The following is a 15,927-nucleotide window of genomic DNA, read 5'->3' as shown; positions in this document are numbered from 1 at the left end:
ACTTGAGAATGAACAGGTTTTGTTCATTGACCCACGTTATCCATTCCTACAAGAGAATTGTTGATAATTCAAGGTATTATCCTAAAGAGTATTGATCAATAGGATATAAATATAAAGTGGAAGTGAAACAATTAAGCCTTAAATCTAGACACCCACAAGCAGTATCAAAGGCTGTGGAAAACCAAACTGGTGATCTGAAGGTGTTTTGTTAAAGCAAGAATCAAAACAGAAGGAATTGACTAGTAAAACAGGATGTATAATTTTTATTATATTTGAGATTTCAGGGTTTGCCTTTCTAGTTATTTCTATTAAATAATGCCTACCTCACTTCTGAATAATTCAAGAGTTATTTCTGACATGGCTTCACCCTCCACTTTTCATTATAGTAAATACCATTAAGATAGATGATTTTTTTGCATTTGTAATTAAGTCACTTCCCTTCATTTCTCATACTATATTATAATTCCAAGTTTGTAGATGATGTGAAACTGATTATATTTTAGGTGAGTTGCTTCCTGGTAACAGAGATAAGAGGATCCTTAACTCATCAGGAAAATATTCTTATTCTACATTTTGCAGTGGATGATTTCTGATGATTTACTGAGACTGTTCAACTTGCCTTGAAAGATGAAGCAACTCTCCTTATTAGACTGTCCATATGTGATTCCTGTTTCATTTTAATTTTCTCTGATAATTTTAAGATTCATCCACTTAATTACAACTCATGGAATGCATTTGATTTACAGATTGGTTCCACAAAGTACTGATTACTCAGTTCAAAGGTAGAAAATCACTGGGACCACCTGAATCTGCCTGTCAATCAATCAGGATATATTTGATTGCCTATAAACATGCACAAAAGTAAGGAAGATATAGTCCCTGCCCTCAGAGAATTTACAAAAGAGTATGTGAAAGAAATACATAAAAAGCTAACATACAAGACACTGTTTTAGAGGAAATGTCAAATAAATCCAACATTCCGTAGAGGACTAGAGGAATCAGAAAAGCTTCTCTGAAGATGTTGTCTTTGAAGAATGAGTATGATTTTGATGGGTAGAGTTGGGCAAAAACACATTCCAGATACAATTACTTTTTCTTCTGGCTTCAGGCAGTTCCATGTCTTTTTCTCTTATCAAAGTCAAGTTCTCAAATGTCTTACCGATTTTTATGTTTTTATTCATTCTATTTACTTGATTGATGCCAAATTCTAGTGATATTTGCATATCCATCACTTATTAATTACTCTCAATGTGTATTGACCCAAATGACAATATTATGATTTTCCATGGAAAATTTTTCAATTATTTTATTCTAAGTTTGGTCAGTGTTTCTCTGCAAATTGTCAGTTTTCTGAATATAAGGCATAGCACAAAGAATACTGCCTTAGAATTAATGGAATAATTTTGAGTAGAGCTGCTCAAGGTTCTACCAAGAAAAAAAAGGAAAACTTTATATGTAAAGGCTGATTGTTGTGCAATTGCTTTGGATATTGTAGGCTAATCCATCAGTTCCTTTGTAAAGCTCTTTCTACTTCCTGAGGATGAATATATACTTAGTCTGTAAGATCGAGCTTTGGACATTGAACTCTAAATCTAGACCTCCGCTGTTTAAATTCCAGTTCCCATACTTCAGATCTATAACCTGAGGCAAGTTACTTAACATTCCTTAGTTACTCTATCAATAAAATGAGGATAGTAAGAGTAGCAACATCACAGTGCTACGTGGATTAAATGAGTTAATACATGTAGATTTCTCAAAACGGCACCTGGCACACCATAAGTTATCAATAATTGATGCTAAAACCTAAATTTAACACAGAATAAGCACCATAAAATGTTTTCTCTTATAATTGTGATTGCTATAAATGTTATATACATTGAAGAAAAGAGAAAGCCAAATGACAAGAGCCAAAACTGACACGGCAGAGGGTTACGTGGATGGAAGAATGCAACGTATTTATTATCAGCTTGTCAGACGAAGACAGTTTCAGGGGAATAAAACTTTAAATGGGGTTGATTCTGTAAGTCAGAAATTTACAAGTGGTCTATGGCTCATTAATGAAGCACTAAATTGAACGATCAGCATTAATGGGAATTGCACCGTAAAAGTGCTGCATGTCAAGCTGAGACTGTGGACTAAATGTGTAATCATACACTTCAGCAATTCACTTCCAAGCGTTCTTTGTGTCATCCTTCAGACTAGATAGATGGGTAGATAATCTTTATTTGTAGAGGATATTTTATTTTTTTCTTTATTAATTACATCTTACCTCCTTCAAAGAAAGAATTACAAAAAAATAATAGAATAGTTAGAATAGCTGAAAAAATATGTGATGGCACGGAGGCAGAATAAAATTTGTCCAAAAAGTAGATTGATAGAGTTATTTTAATTGCCTATAAAATTGAGTTCAAAACTTCCTGGTCATCAGGAATAAGAGCAAGTGCTTAACATTATGGGTAACTACCTTAACAAGAAATAGTTCAAAATCTATTTCTTTTGTATCTCTGACATGCTTTTTTTTCTGTTCAATATGTAGGAAATTCTCTAAACACCCCACATCCATTACCTCACTGCTTTAAAGTTTTGTTTCCCCTTTATTTAATATAAGGAACTGGCCATTTATGGCAGAGTTTCCTTTATCATGTCTCCTAGGAAACCTATCTAATCCTGAAGCAAATACACCTATTTTTATGATGGCCTTAACTCCCAGAGTCCCTGTGAGAGATGAAAGTAGCAGTCTGCAAACTACCCATCCTTTAGTAGCTAGCCTTTTGCTTGTGTGATTAGACATCTGAAATATATCTCACTTTCCTTTTATAGCTTATATTTCCTGGACAGATGATTGACATGACACCTCACAGTTTAGCATCATGGAGCAGCTAAATTCGACTACATTACCTGTCAAATTTAGTTTCTTAATCCCAAACACAATATGCACACAACTTAGCCCTAGCCAGCTTTTATTTAAAGCCCATGTCATGCTGCTTTATGCGGAGTCAAGCAATATTAAACGGTGTGGAGTGAAGCAAGTGGAAAGATTAATTTTGCAATGTGACACTAAAGGGAACACTTAAAACAGGGATTAGGGGCCGGGTCTGCTCAGGGAAAATACTGAAACATATCTATTATAAGCACCAATACCTCAATCTACTGCCATGAGAAAACCCAGCTTTATAAGCATAAATTTACATTTTTAGGGAAAAACTCACCTAAAAAGGGACTAAAAAGTTAAACATTTCTGGCTAGAAATGGTTTGGCACCTTTCTGATTTATCCACCCTCTCCCTGTTTAATCAAAACGAGAAAAATTGTAACTGTTTTAATAAAAAATTTGCTAGAAAAAAACTAACACCTAAATTTCTACAGAAAAGAAGAAAGAACCATAAATGTAACTTTTAGAAAACCCAAGCTCACGAAACCCTGCAATGAAGTCACTACTGTCAAAAGTAATCATTACAACCATTTTGGAGGACATAAGTTGTCATGACTTTTCTATGAATGCAAAATATAAAAGAACTAGAAAAATAACTAAGTTTTGATCTGGTTTAGTTTCTTATTTCTTCTCTTATGTGAATTCTTTTGAACATAATTAAAGGGAAAAACATCCATTAAAAAAAATCTATAATGATCATTTGAAGGCCCATCATTTTGTCTTGAGGAGCAGCTGAAGGAAGACATGAAACCAACTTTCGAGTGTATGAAGGGCCATCACACAGAGAATGTTTGAAAGATTCCGTGAAGGGTGGAAATGGTAGGAGGTATTCAGATAAGAACCAAGGGCAAACTTCCTGATGCTAATACACCTTGGGGTGTGTTACCAAGGGACGCAGAGGAATCTCATTTTTCAGAAGTATTTAAAAACATAATAGAGTCTTACCTCACAACGAACAGCATTTATTGGATGTCTATGTTAAGGTGAGCACTGTTCCAGAGAGTCTTGGGAGTATTCAAAAGCAGTAGAAGGCATTCTCTAACTCTGAAGAACTTTGAGTGAGAGGAGGGAATATGCAACTATAATATTACCAAAAAAATACTGAACCAAAGTAAAGCTGGCAAACTAAGTTGGAGAGCAGACGGTCATGGCAGTGAGGAGTTCTTGAGTAGACACTACAAAAAGACACACGGAATGATGGAAAAGAGAGGGCTTTCAATGTTGTGGGAGGTATAGAGAGGATCTAAATACCATGAGAGTACCAAATGCTATCATCTGATGTATTCTGTTCCCTCTTCTGTAGAAAACAAGAGTATTAATTTTTTCACACTGCTTGTAAAGGCACATAAGGTAATATATATATATAACATATTGTCAGGTTGAGCAAGAACTCAACAAGTAGAAAGAATTGCAAATAACTATCATCATCACCACCACCATCAACATCTTCATCACCTACTTCTATTACCTCCGTCCCTTCCACCAATAACAGAGTTGAATATAACGTATAGCAGTTTCTAGTGTTCCACTCCTACTGTGATCTGTGTTGAAGTTGTTTCTTCCAATCAGCTTCCAATTCATACTGGTCAACATGCCTAAAGCTTAGACATTCTTAAGGTATCAAATAGCACCTGGTAAACCAGAAAGAAGAGATTCTCTCATTTTACATTAGGTTTAATAGGAGTCATCCTTGTCCGAACACAGGCAAGCTAACACCTCACACCCAAACTGCTGGGCAGACAAATCAACCAGAGAAAGACCCATTAGCGTTCAAGACAAAATTTTACCTGCTGTTTCCTTAAAGAAAAATCTACAATCATGCGAAGGATTTTTTTCAGGTTTTTTATATTCATATTTATCACTTTCATGTGGGTGGTGAATGATTTTATTAGTAGTATTCACTCAGCCCTGTAATTTGGCAACTTGTAGCAGATACACTCACTAATTTATCATTGTGAATCCTGTCTTCAATCAGAAGCAAAAGTTCATTACTGCGTTCAAAATAATCCTTAATGAATGTGCTAATTGGGAGCATATTAGCACATTTCATTTGCCTCTGTGTTTATTTCTAAAGAAAAGTAGTAAATTTGCTTTACTGGGTATGTTTAATATTAAGTAAATTTCTGCTGTAAGGAAACCATTTCTAAGTCTCCCACCTCAGCAGCAAAAAGCTCGACAGATAAGAAAAATTCACCATCAAGATATTTTTTAAGAGATATTATTCAAAGGGAAATTGTTGTAACTTTTAATCGAAATAGCTGAGTATATTACAGGTGTCTTCCATCTTGTTACAAAGAGGAGTCCTTCATGATCATGGCCAACATGACTCTATGGAGGCCCCAACATTCAGCAGAATGCCACCTGGTTTCAAAATACCTCATACAAATTCATAGGTTCAGTGCACTGATATTCCCTTAGATGTTCACTGAAGGACATTTCACAAGGTAGAAAAAAAAATTACTTTCTAGAGGAATCATTCTTTTAAAAGGACCCTAATTATGCCAGTTCTCAAGGAATCCCTATTTACAGTTTAGAGACGTTGTTTTTTGGTATACATATCTGATAAAATGCCTTCCGTGGTTGAAAAAATCCTGTTTATTCCTTATTCCCTGGGTGTTCAGGTCACAGCCTTCCTCTTTTTTCAGACCCTTCTGGAATGGACTTGAATGGACAATGAGAAACAGGACACTGCTCCCGAGGTGGAATTACAGATTCTATCTCCATCCTCCTTCAGGACCCATTAATTATTCCATTCAATAATGGCTTGGAATTTTGTTATAATTCAAGTAAATCAGGGTGTGAGAAACAAAACAAAACAAGAAAATGATGGCCATGAATTTTAAAGGGGAGTTTTGGTCTAGCAGAGAAAACCTGGATGTCTTGTTAAAGGGCAAAAGTTTTATTTCAGTCTGTGTCTTTCTAGCCTTTAAAATCATGGCCGAATCTCTTAATCTCTCCAGATGTCATTTGCATTTGTAAAAATGCATAAAATAGTAATCTACCTTTGGAATGTTATTGGAAGAATCATGATGTAATATATAAAAGATTTTGGGAATGTAACTAGAGATTATCATACTAAATGAAGTAAGTCAGAAAGAGAAAGTCAAATACCATATGATATTACTTATATGTGGAATCTAAAATATGACACAAACAAACCTATCTATGAAACAGAAAGAGATTCACAGACATACAGAACAGACTGGTGGTTGCCAAGGGGGAGAAGCTGGGAGAGGGATGGATTGGGAGTTTGGGATCAGCAGATGCAAACTATTATATATCGGATGGATAAACAACAAGCTCCTACTGAATAACACAGGGAACTATATTCAATATCCTATGATAAACCATAATGGAAAATAATATTAAAAAAAGAACTTATATATGTACAACTGAATCACTTTGCTGCACAGCAGTAATTAACACAACACTGTAAATCAACTGTACTTCAATAAAAAAATACAAAAATAAATAAATACAAGACATTGGGAAACTAATAAGTGAGGAACGTGAGAGTTACTGTCATTAGTAATAATAATGTCAGCAAAAATGATACCCTACTTACCGCTTCAAGTCAACGGGATGCCAACCCCTATTGAGCAGCCCATTGGAGAAAATAGCTAAAGACGATACGTAGTGGACATCCAGAAGGCCTGCTCCAGCCCTAGCAGCACTTTGATCCCTCCTTACCCTTCCTTCTTTGCCTGTCTGCATATCACCAATCTAACTCATGCTCCATCATCTCCTTAAAGCAACCCCCAAAGGGGCAGTGATAAAAGTAGGTGACCCTTTTCATGACATAATTTGAGAGAGACCCAAATAATTCAACACTATCCTCACCTTTTGAAAGCTATCTTAAAACCGAACCCACCCAACACTTATGAGCATCTAACATTATATGTATACTGGTTCCACCCCAACTGGGTGTACCTCAATTCAATTCTTTTCTAACACTAACTACCTGGAGATGGTGCAGACACCATATATTAAGGGCTCCGTCCTCCACAAGACTACCCTTCTTCAGACAACAGCCACAGTTGGGGAATCTCCAGATCACCCATATTTCTGGTTGACTGACTATAAATTCAGAGGTTCCCACAACCCCCTCAGGTTCAACAATTCATGAGAACAACATGTAGAATGCTGCAAAGTGTTATACCATGAGTCCAGAGACCTTGTCTGTCTCATTCACCTCTATACTCGTGGCAACCCAAAGAGTTCTAATCACATGGTAGATGTTCAATATTTATTAATTGAATAAATGAATAAATGTATGGATGAATCAATTCTACCATTACAACTATTTTCATCTGAATCTTTTTTTATGCTTGACTTTATTTTTTATTGAAGTATAGTTGATTTACAACATAGTATTAGTTTCAGGTATACAGCAAAGTATTTATATGTATATATACATATATGTATGTATATATTATGTGTGTGTGTATATATATATATATATATATATATATATATATATATATATATATTCTTTTTCAGATTCTTTTCCCTTATAGGTTATTTAAAAAGACTGAGTAGAGTTCCCTGTGCTATAGAGTTCTTGTATATAGGTCCTCATTGGTTATCTATTTTATATATAGTAGTGTGCTTATGTTAATCCAAAACTCTTAATATATCCCTCCCCACCCTTCCCTTTTGGTGACCATAGGTTTGTTTTCTGTGTCTGTGGGTCTATTTCTGTTTTGTATATAAGTTTATTTATATCACTTTTTTATATTCCACATATGATATTTGATATCATATGATATTTGCCTTTCTCTATCTGGCTTACTTCATTCGAATCTTGAAAGATTTAGTAGTTCTCTAGACTCTCCTATCAAAACACAATATCTGTGATGATGATCACTGATAAACCATGAACAAATAACACTCATATTATGACAAACTCAAGACTGGTTAAAATTAAATTGAATTCAGTGAACATTTGTTGAGTATCTACTATGTACCAGATACTGAACAATACGTCCTACAAATTTAACAATAGGTCCAGGTGATTTTAACTTCGGCAAGTTTGGAAACCACCATGACCTTACAGTTTGCTGGTATCGCCTATCACCATCTCCTGCAACATTTGCAGCTTAATCATCCCAAACACCATGTTTATTTTGTCTTTTCCGGATCAAATACTTGGAATTTTATCCATAGCTAAATGGATCATATTCAAGGTCTATCACATTCTGACCAGATTAATCACTCCCATTTTTACTGTCCCTTAGGATGAATGCTCTATTTTTCTCAGACATCAGAACACATTTTACTCATTTCCACCTTCAAACTCTTGCTCCTTCACTGCATCCTCTAGGAATGCTGTTCTCCACCTTCTGCATTCATCTATATCTGATTCATCTACCAGTGTGATCCTGCAGAAGGTCCCTTGATACCCAATCTTTCTATCCACAAAAACTCTCAATTCCTGAAGTACTTGTGTCTTCAGCACTCATTTGGCACTTATCCTACTAATGTTATCAATTATTATTGATAATTCTGTGAATGTATTAGAAAAGATCATTACTAGTGTCTTTCAAATCTGAGTCAAATGTTAGCTGATTCTTTTAAATGCTGTTCTCCATATCTGGAAAAGAGCTCTAGAATGTTGGATTCCTGTTTTGTGTTTTATTGAACTCCTCTTTTTAAGCATTTAGAAACCTGGAATTTACTGTCTGAGTCTAACATTTTACAGTTCTGCAAAACCAACTAAACAGAAACCAAAATAACCTGAGATAAGATCCACTTATAACCATTATTATAGATTTTCTGCTAATTCTTTCCTGCAGAATTTAACTTAATAAGGCAAACTATATTTTTCTAATCTTCAAACCTCCAAATAGATATAAGAACCTCTTTATGGCCTAAAGTTTCAAGGTATATACAGCCTAGATGTAGATTTCTTTGAGGGCCACTCCAAAATAAGTACAGTTATGATATAACTGTGTTTGTCATTCATAATAGAAAATTACATGGGCAGCTTTTATTATAGCTGGATAAATTTAGATAAATGAAGTGTGTCAACTCAGTAATTACTAAATGTTATATGTGAAGCAATTAAAGCATGAATGCTTTTAGACACTGTTGTAGCTATAGGCTGTTTTTTCATGAATTGTGCTTCAAAATAATAAAAGCTACCTTAAAAGTAAGTTAAAGGAGGAAAAAAGGTGAAGACATCCTAGGAATCACTTTACTTTAGGAAGGTTGGGTTTTACACTTTGGTACCAAGGGTATAACAATAAGATGACTTTTTATAACAACATTCTCTTCCACTGTGCTTAAAAATGAACAATGCATAGAACTCTAATGTTCCTAAGAGTATAACTGAGACGGGGATACTGTACTTTTCTTATACAAGATTAAACTATGATTCAGCAACTAGGCAAGACAAGAACCCAGAATTCATATATTACATATTAAAACACATCCTCTTGACATCCCTAATATTAGACCATTTCTCAAAACCAGAAAAGTGTGAATTCCCTTACAATGAACAAAATATAGTGTACATAAACTTTTGGCAATAAGTTTATTTCAATCAATAATTATTTATAAATGGCATCCTAAAGTGAGTTGATCAATACTCTATTTTCTCTCTAAATATGCTGCAGTAAGATCAAGACATGCATTCATTTTGTTAAGCTCAGTGAATTCTCATCAGTTCTGGGAACTACCAATTTTACCTATATTGCTATTTGGCCCCAACTTAAAATGAAAAATCAATATTTTAGAGAAAGTAATGTTTCTTGCTCTTTAAATATTTCTCCTCTCTCTCTCTTTCTCTCTCCCTTTCCCTCCCTCTTTCCCCATCTTTCTCTCTCTCTCTCCTTTCAATGACCAACACTTTGTCCTGAGGGTGATACAGCTTTAAGTGCCAAGGACTGGTAAAGTCCTGTCCAAAACATAGCCACAACTAGCATCTGCTTGGTTACTATTTTAAAATCGTTCACTGGATGCTGTCCGGGTCCTAAAGACCTGTCAATTTTGCTCACCCACCACTTGGTGGTTCCTTGTCATTGTTATCTCCACTAGGTTATATAGCCTCAGAGTTAAGGCTATATGAAACATGGGGGCAGAGACTATAAAGTTTCACCTAATCTCTGATTTTAAGGTGGGCACATGGCTCTCCTGAATAAAGCAATATTTCCCCAGCCTACATTCTATTAAGTGGAATATCAGCAGAATTGAAAAGTAAAAATTCCAGGAATGTTCTTAAAGGGGAAGGTCACCTTTCCCATTTCTTCTTCATATACTCTGAAATGAGAACATAGCGGCTGGATCTTAAGAGTCACCTTGGATCGTAAAGTAGAAGACATATGTTGGGAATAATGAAGCAAGTGGATAGAAAGAAACTGGGTCTCTGGTAAACCAATCAGGGTACCATATCAGCCTGTGGCTGCTAATTCCTGCCTTCATTTCTGTGAGAGAAAAATCAATCTCTGTGTTAATTCAGTCATTGTTATTTGAGGATTTTATACACATTCAGGCAAACATTCTAATGGATACAAATATAAAAGTTCGATGGATGTCTTTCTTTTGTCAGGTTATGGAATTTCCAGTATCCAAATGATGAGTACTCTTAAGAAAAGAATACATATTCCATTGCACTTGTGATTTAATTAAATTAGTCCTCTTTGGCCACCTCCTCTCAATTCTATTTAATGCTTCAGAATATATTTCCAAAATAGTTGAAAGAAAAAATATATTTTTTTTTAAAAGGGAAGGAAATCTGTGTGATGCTGATATCACTAAACCTATAGGCTCAAGGCTACCTTAGATTTATTCAGTATTCTGAACAACACTCAATTCATTAAGTATATGCAGTCACAAATACCTATTACAATTCTAAATGTAATCCAAATATCTCTCACTCGAATATCTTCAAGAACTCAAGTCATCCTCAATAACCTTTACCTTTCATGAGTAAACAAAAGAGCTCCAGCCTTAGGCAGCCCAGCCACAGCAGAGTCCAAGCAATCCTTGGAGCCCTTACATTCTGCTTCATCTAACTCTCTCCAGTTTCTTGCTTCACGAGGCTGTGATGTGTGTTTCATGTCCAATTCCCAGGCATAAACACCGTAGAAATTTCTCAATGCCCATCTTTTTCATTTTGGTCCCTCTTCCTGCAGGTTTCTCCCTCATCTTCCTTCTTTGTTCCTCATTTTCTGGGTCCTGGGATACCACCTTCTTTTAGAGTTCTCAAGAGACTGTCCTCTTGCGGGGAGGGATAAATTAGGAGTTTGGGATTAACAGGAACTACTATGTATATAATAAATAAACTACTATATATATAATAGATAAACAACAAGGACCTGCTGTAGCTCACAGGGAACTATATTCAATTTCTTGTTATAACCTATAATGGAAAAGAAACTGAAAAAGAATATATACATAACTGAATCACTTTGCTGAACACCTGAAACTAGCACAACATTGTAAATCAACTATACTTCAATTAAAGAAAAAGAGAGACTGTCCTCTAATTCCTACTAGTTTGTTTGCAAAATCAATTGTAGCCTTCTTTGCTGTAATCCTTGACCACAGTGCAAGTCAGGAGGGAAGGAGAGAGGGTCTGTAGACTTTTTCACAATCAAAAGTTTCATTAACATAAAGAAGAACAAATACAGACATGAGAGATATAACCTTTATTTACAAATAGATACAAAGATATATCTTTATTTATTATTAGGAATTTAAAAATTTAAGTATCTATTTTTCTTAACTTTAGGCCAGGTTAAAGTTTAAATATTTAGGGAGGGGGCTTCCCTAGTGGCACAGTGGTTGAGAGTCCATCTGCCGATGCAGGGGACGTGGGTTCTTGCCCCGGTCCAGGAAGATTCCACACGCCGCTGGGCCCGTAAGCCATGGCCGCTGAGCCTGCGCGTCCAGAGCCTGTGCTCCGCAACGGGAGAGGCCACAACAGTGAGAGGCCTGCGTACCGCAAAAAAAAAAAAAAAAATTTAAGGAGGACTTTCTCCTGAAGAAGAAAAATCTATGTAAACAAAAAGGGTGGCTATAGAACATCTATAATCCAGACCTTCAGATCACATTCTTAGGATCTTGACTTTCGTTTTCTTTCCTTGTTACATAAGCCCAATATCCTCTACCTATAACACTCCCAAGGTCTTCTGACTTCTAGGACATTGTTCTTTCTGCTCAATTACACTGCTTTCCAAACCACTTTATTGGAGTTTCTTTTCTATATTCATTTTGATCTCCTTCATAAAAAGTACAGGACCACTTTTGAACACTATATCTCTTGAATTAATTAATGGTAAGGCTCATTCTTTTGAATGAATGCACGACCAGCCTGCATTTGCTTTTCATGAGTGAAGAGAATCTCTAATCATAAATACTGCCCTCCATCCTCATTTACAGAACTAAAGCTCTTTCTGAAACAAAATTCCAAGCATGAATTCTGCAGAAGATACAGTCCTAGAATTTTGAGAAGTATTTTAGTTTTTTTTTTCAATAATCATCTATTGAACACCCTTTATCTGCTACCATCACACTGGTCACTAGAGCTATTTAAAGATAAGAATATTTGATTTTATACTCTGGAAGAGGGAGAAAGTCTTGATAAAAGTATGATAAGGAACTATATGTGTACAAAGGAGAGGTCCTTATCCCAGAGAAGGATCACTGAAAGCTTCCTAATGGAAGCTTAGCTCAGTGTTATCTGAGCTGAATGTTAAAAGACAAAAAGAAATAAAAGTTAGCTAGAAAAATGAGGGCTCAAAGGATACTCCATGCTAAACAAACAGTATGAGCAAAGATTTGGAGGCATCAAGCCTTACATGCAAGTAGTTTAGAATTGATGTACCATTAACTGCAAAGTGAGAAATGGAAAAAGATAAGGTATATCTTGTTCATGTATGTATTTACTTTTTTGTGTTTTGTCTGTCTTCCCTATGACCTCTATAAGAGTGGAATTTTTGTATGTTTTATTCCTCAACACCTGGAACCATGTTGGACACCTAGTTGGTGCCTCATAAACAGTTGTTGACTCAAAGTTTAATTAAACTTTGGATGACTTTAAGTGTGGCTAGGGAAAAGGTTGTATAGCGTAGGGATGAAGAATATGACACCTGGCCAAAGGAACTTCACGGGCACATACACTAGGAAACATGCATTAGAACGTACACGGCAGCCCTGTTCACAACAACAAAGTACTGGATACAACCCAACGCCCATCAACTAAAGAGTAGGTCAATAAAACATAGTATATTCACAAAATGGTTTATTACACAGTGGTCAGAGTACAATAATATAGATCAACTTTAGCAATAATGTATCCCAAAAGTTTATATATATCATGACAGCATTTTTGAAGTAAGAATTATCTGAAATAAAAATATATACTTTTTAGGAATAAATATGATAGCGATAAGTGTATATAAAAAGAAAAGTAGATTCAAAATGCTGGTAACTTCAGGGAAACAAGAGAAAAGAAATAAATAGATGGATCATATTTTTAGATTTAGATTATTGCCAAGATCTTAATTCATGTTTTGAGTGGCATTTGGAGGTGTTATAACATTATTAAAAGTAACAAATTATCCATGCACGATAATGTTGAGAATGTGTCATAAAACAAACACTGAACTGATTTTGTGCAACTGAAGCCCAAAGAAGAAAAGGAGGAAAAAATTGTGTTCTTGAGCACCACCTCTCCCCTGGAAGTGGAAGAAGGGCACAGGGGATGTTCTGTGCTCTGGAATCACGTCATCTGGGTTCCAATTCCAAACATGGTTTATTGGAGTTTTCCTTTAAGGAATTTATCCAATTAAGTGAAATCCAATGAACTGAATTCCGCTGTTGCTAAAAACTTCCAAAAAATTTAGAAATTCCCTTCAAATGGAGATTAAATAATCCTTTCAGAGAAAAATGAAGAGGGTGAAATAGAAGATCCAGAATGATATAGGGAAAGCGTTCACAAACTACAGCCCACACGCTGAATTCTCCAGTTTCTCTACCCCCATGGCCACCCCTTGAGCTGACCAGCACTAGACATACGCCGACACTAAGCCGTGGGCATCCACCCCGTGTCCCAGGTTTCAGCTGCAGCACCTACCTCCCCAGCAGCAGCTGAGCCTCGGCACCGCCCAATGTGGGCTACATTGCCACCTGCATGCTGTGGGCTTGGCTGTTAGCATTCAGCGTTGGCATCTGGGTCCAGGAGTCACCTACTCCAGGCCCCACCCCTCCGGACTGGGGTTCTCCCACTAGTGAATTGCCCTCCGCCCAGGACCGCCCATTTCAAGCCCACCTAGCGGGAAGCAGCAGGGATTTTCTCCCTTGCTGTGTTAAGTATCTTCAATTTTGTCTCTTAGTCCCACCAAGTCATTCACTATCGGGCACAGAAAACATTTGCTGACCCCTAGTAGACATCATTTCTTGGAAATTGAGTAAGGGGAGAAGCCAAGAATAAAAATGTGTTCCAAAGATTATTGCATTCATAGCATCCATTAGCTAGACATAGCTAAGGAAAATGTATCTTTTTCTTTCTAGGTAAACAATTACCAAATGTAAACAATATGACGATATCACGCTTAGGGTAAGTCAGGGTTTCTCATCCGGACACAACTAGCGTTTTAGGCCTGATGAGTCTTGTGTGTTGAAGGACATTGAGGGCTTCCCTGGCCTCTACCTTTAGTTCAGGTAGAAACCACCTGCCTGCTTCCCCCCAATGCAGTTGTGACCCTCAAAAATGTCTCCAGACTTTGCCAAATCTCCCCTGATGGGGCGGGGTGGGTGGGTGGGAATTACCCCACAGGATTACCCCACAGGTTGAGGACTACTGGGGTAATTAAAAGATAATGAAATCCCCTAGCCCTTTCCTATTCTATCAGTATTTTAACCTTGTAAAAAACTACTTCATCATTCCTGGAAGCTTATTTTCACAGTATTCAATTTTCCTCAATCAGTATGGGAATTTTACTGGCTGGGATGTCAGTATCAGATTCCTCCCCCAGTGAAGTGCTTGGGGAGGGGGAGGGGGGTGGGCTGGTGGGGCATGGGTGGTAGAATGTGAAAGCAGAGAGGAAGATCGCTCCAGCCAATAAAGGTGTTTCCTCACCCCCCGAATATGCTGGAAACAGGGAAACCAGGAAATAGAACAGAGCTAGGAACCAAGGAGCTGTGATCCAACACCCTAAAGGAGTCTAACAATTTTCCAAAGACAAAAAGGCCACGGGCACGGATTAAACCAGGAGAGCAGAGCTGGGAAGATGATGGCAAGCACATCACATAAACCGGGAGACATCCAGAGACAGTTGCCTTGAAAGACTTCATTGCCGATAGCTTTTATTTGTCAGTTGTCATGCGGTATCCCAACTGCTTGGCCACGTTGAAAGGGCCAGAGAGGATATTAACATACTGGTCTGATCTGATTGGCGCTTATGTTGGCAAAGGGAAGTCAAATTCTTCATTCCAATATCAGTTCATAAGATGCAGGATATGGTGATGTGCCTGTGTTAAACGAAGGCCACCTTTGGTTCCTAAAGCTTCAAGTTCTTTGGTGCTCACTGGCCAGAAAGCCCATTCCAAGCTACAATACATCTTATGTGGGAAGGGCTCTGTCCACAGAGGGATGGAGACAAGAACAGCTAAGGCTGGTAAGGCCTTCCTGGAGCTTGGTTCCCTCATGGTTCAAGCTCCTGAGCATCTTTGTTTAGTTTCTTTTCTACTCAAAGCAAATTTGTCTTGGTATTCAAGGACCACCTCTCCCCTACCCTGAGACCTCTCCAGACACCCCCCCTCCCAGACCTCTAGTTTCTTCTGTCACTATAGTCACATCGTCAGGCAGCAATGTACCAGATTACATGTGTGCTTGAGTGTAAGTTTTTTCGGTACTTTTTTTTGTTCTGTCCCTCTTATTTTTATTAGAGTGCCTTGCTCCCACATAATTCCCTCCTGTGACAGGGACAGTTGTTTGCAGCACTGCAAGTACTTGGTAAACACTGCCTGCCTGCCTGACCACTCCAACAA

This window comes from Leucopleurus acutus (assembly GCF_964270905.1).
Source record: "Leucopleurus acutus genome assembly, chromosome: 18".
Classification (NCBI taxonomy): domain Eukaryota; kingdom Metazoa; phylum Chordata; class Mammalia; order Artiodactyla; family Delphinidae; genus Leucopleurus; species Leucopleurus acutus.
The sequence above is the reverse complement of the archived record's forward strand: the minus strand, read 5'-3'. Positions refer to the sequence as shown.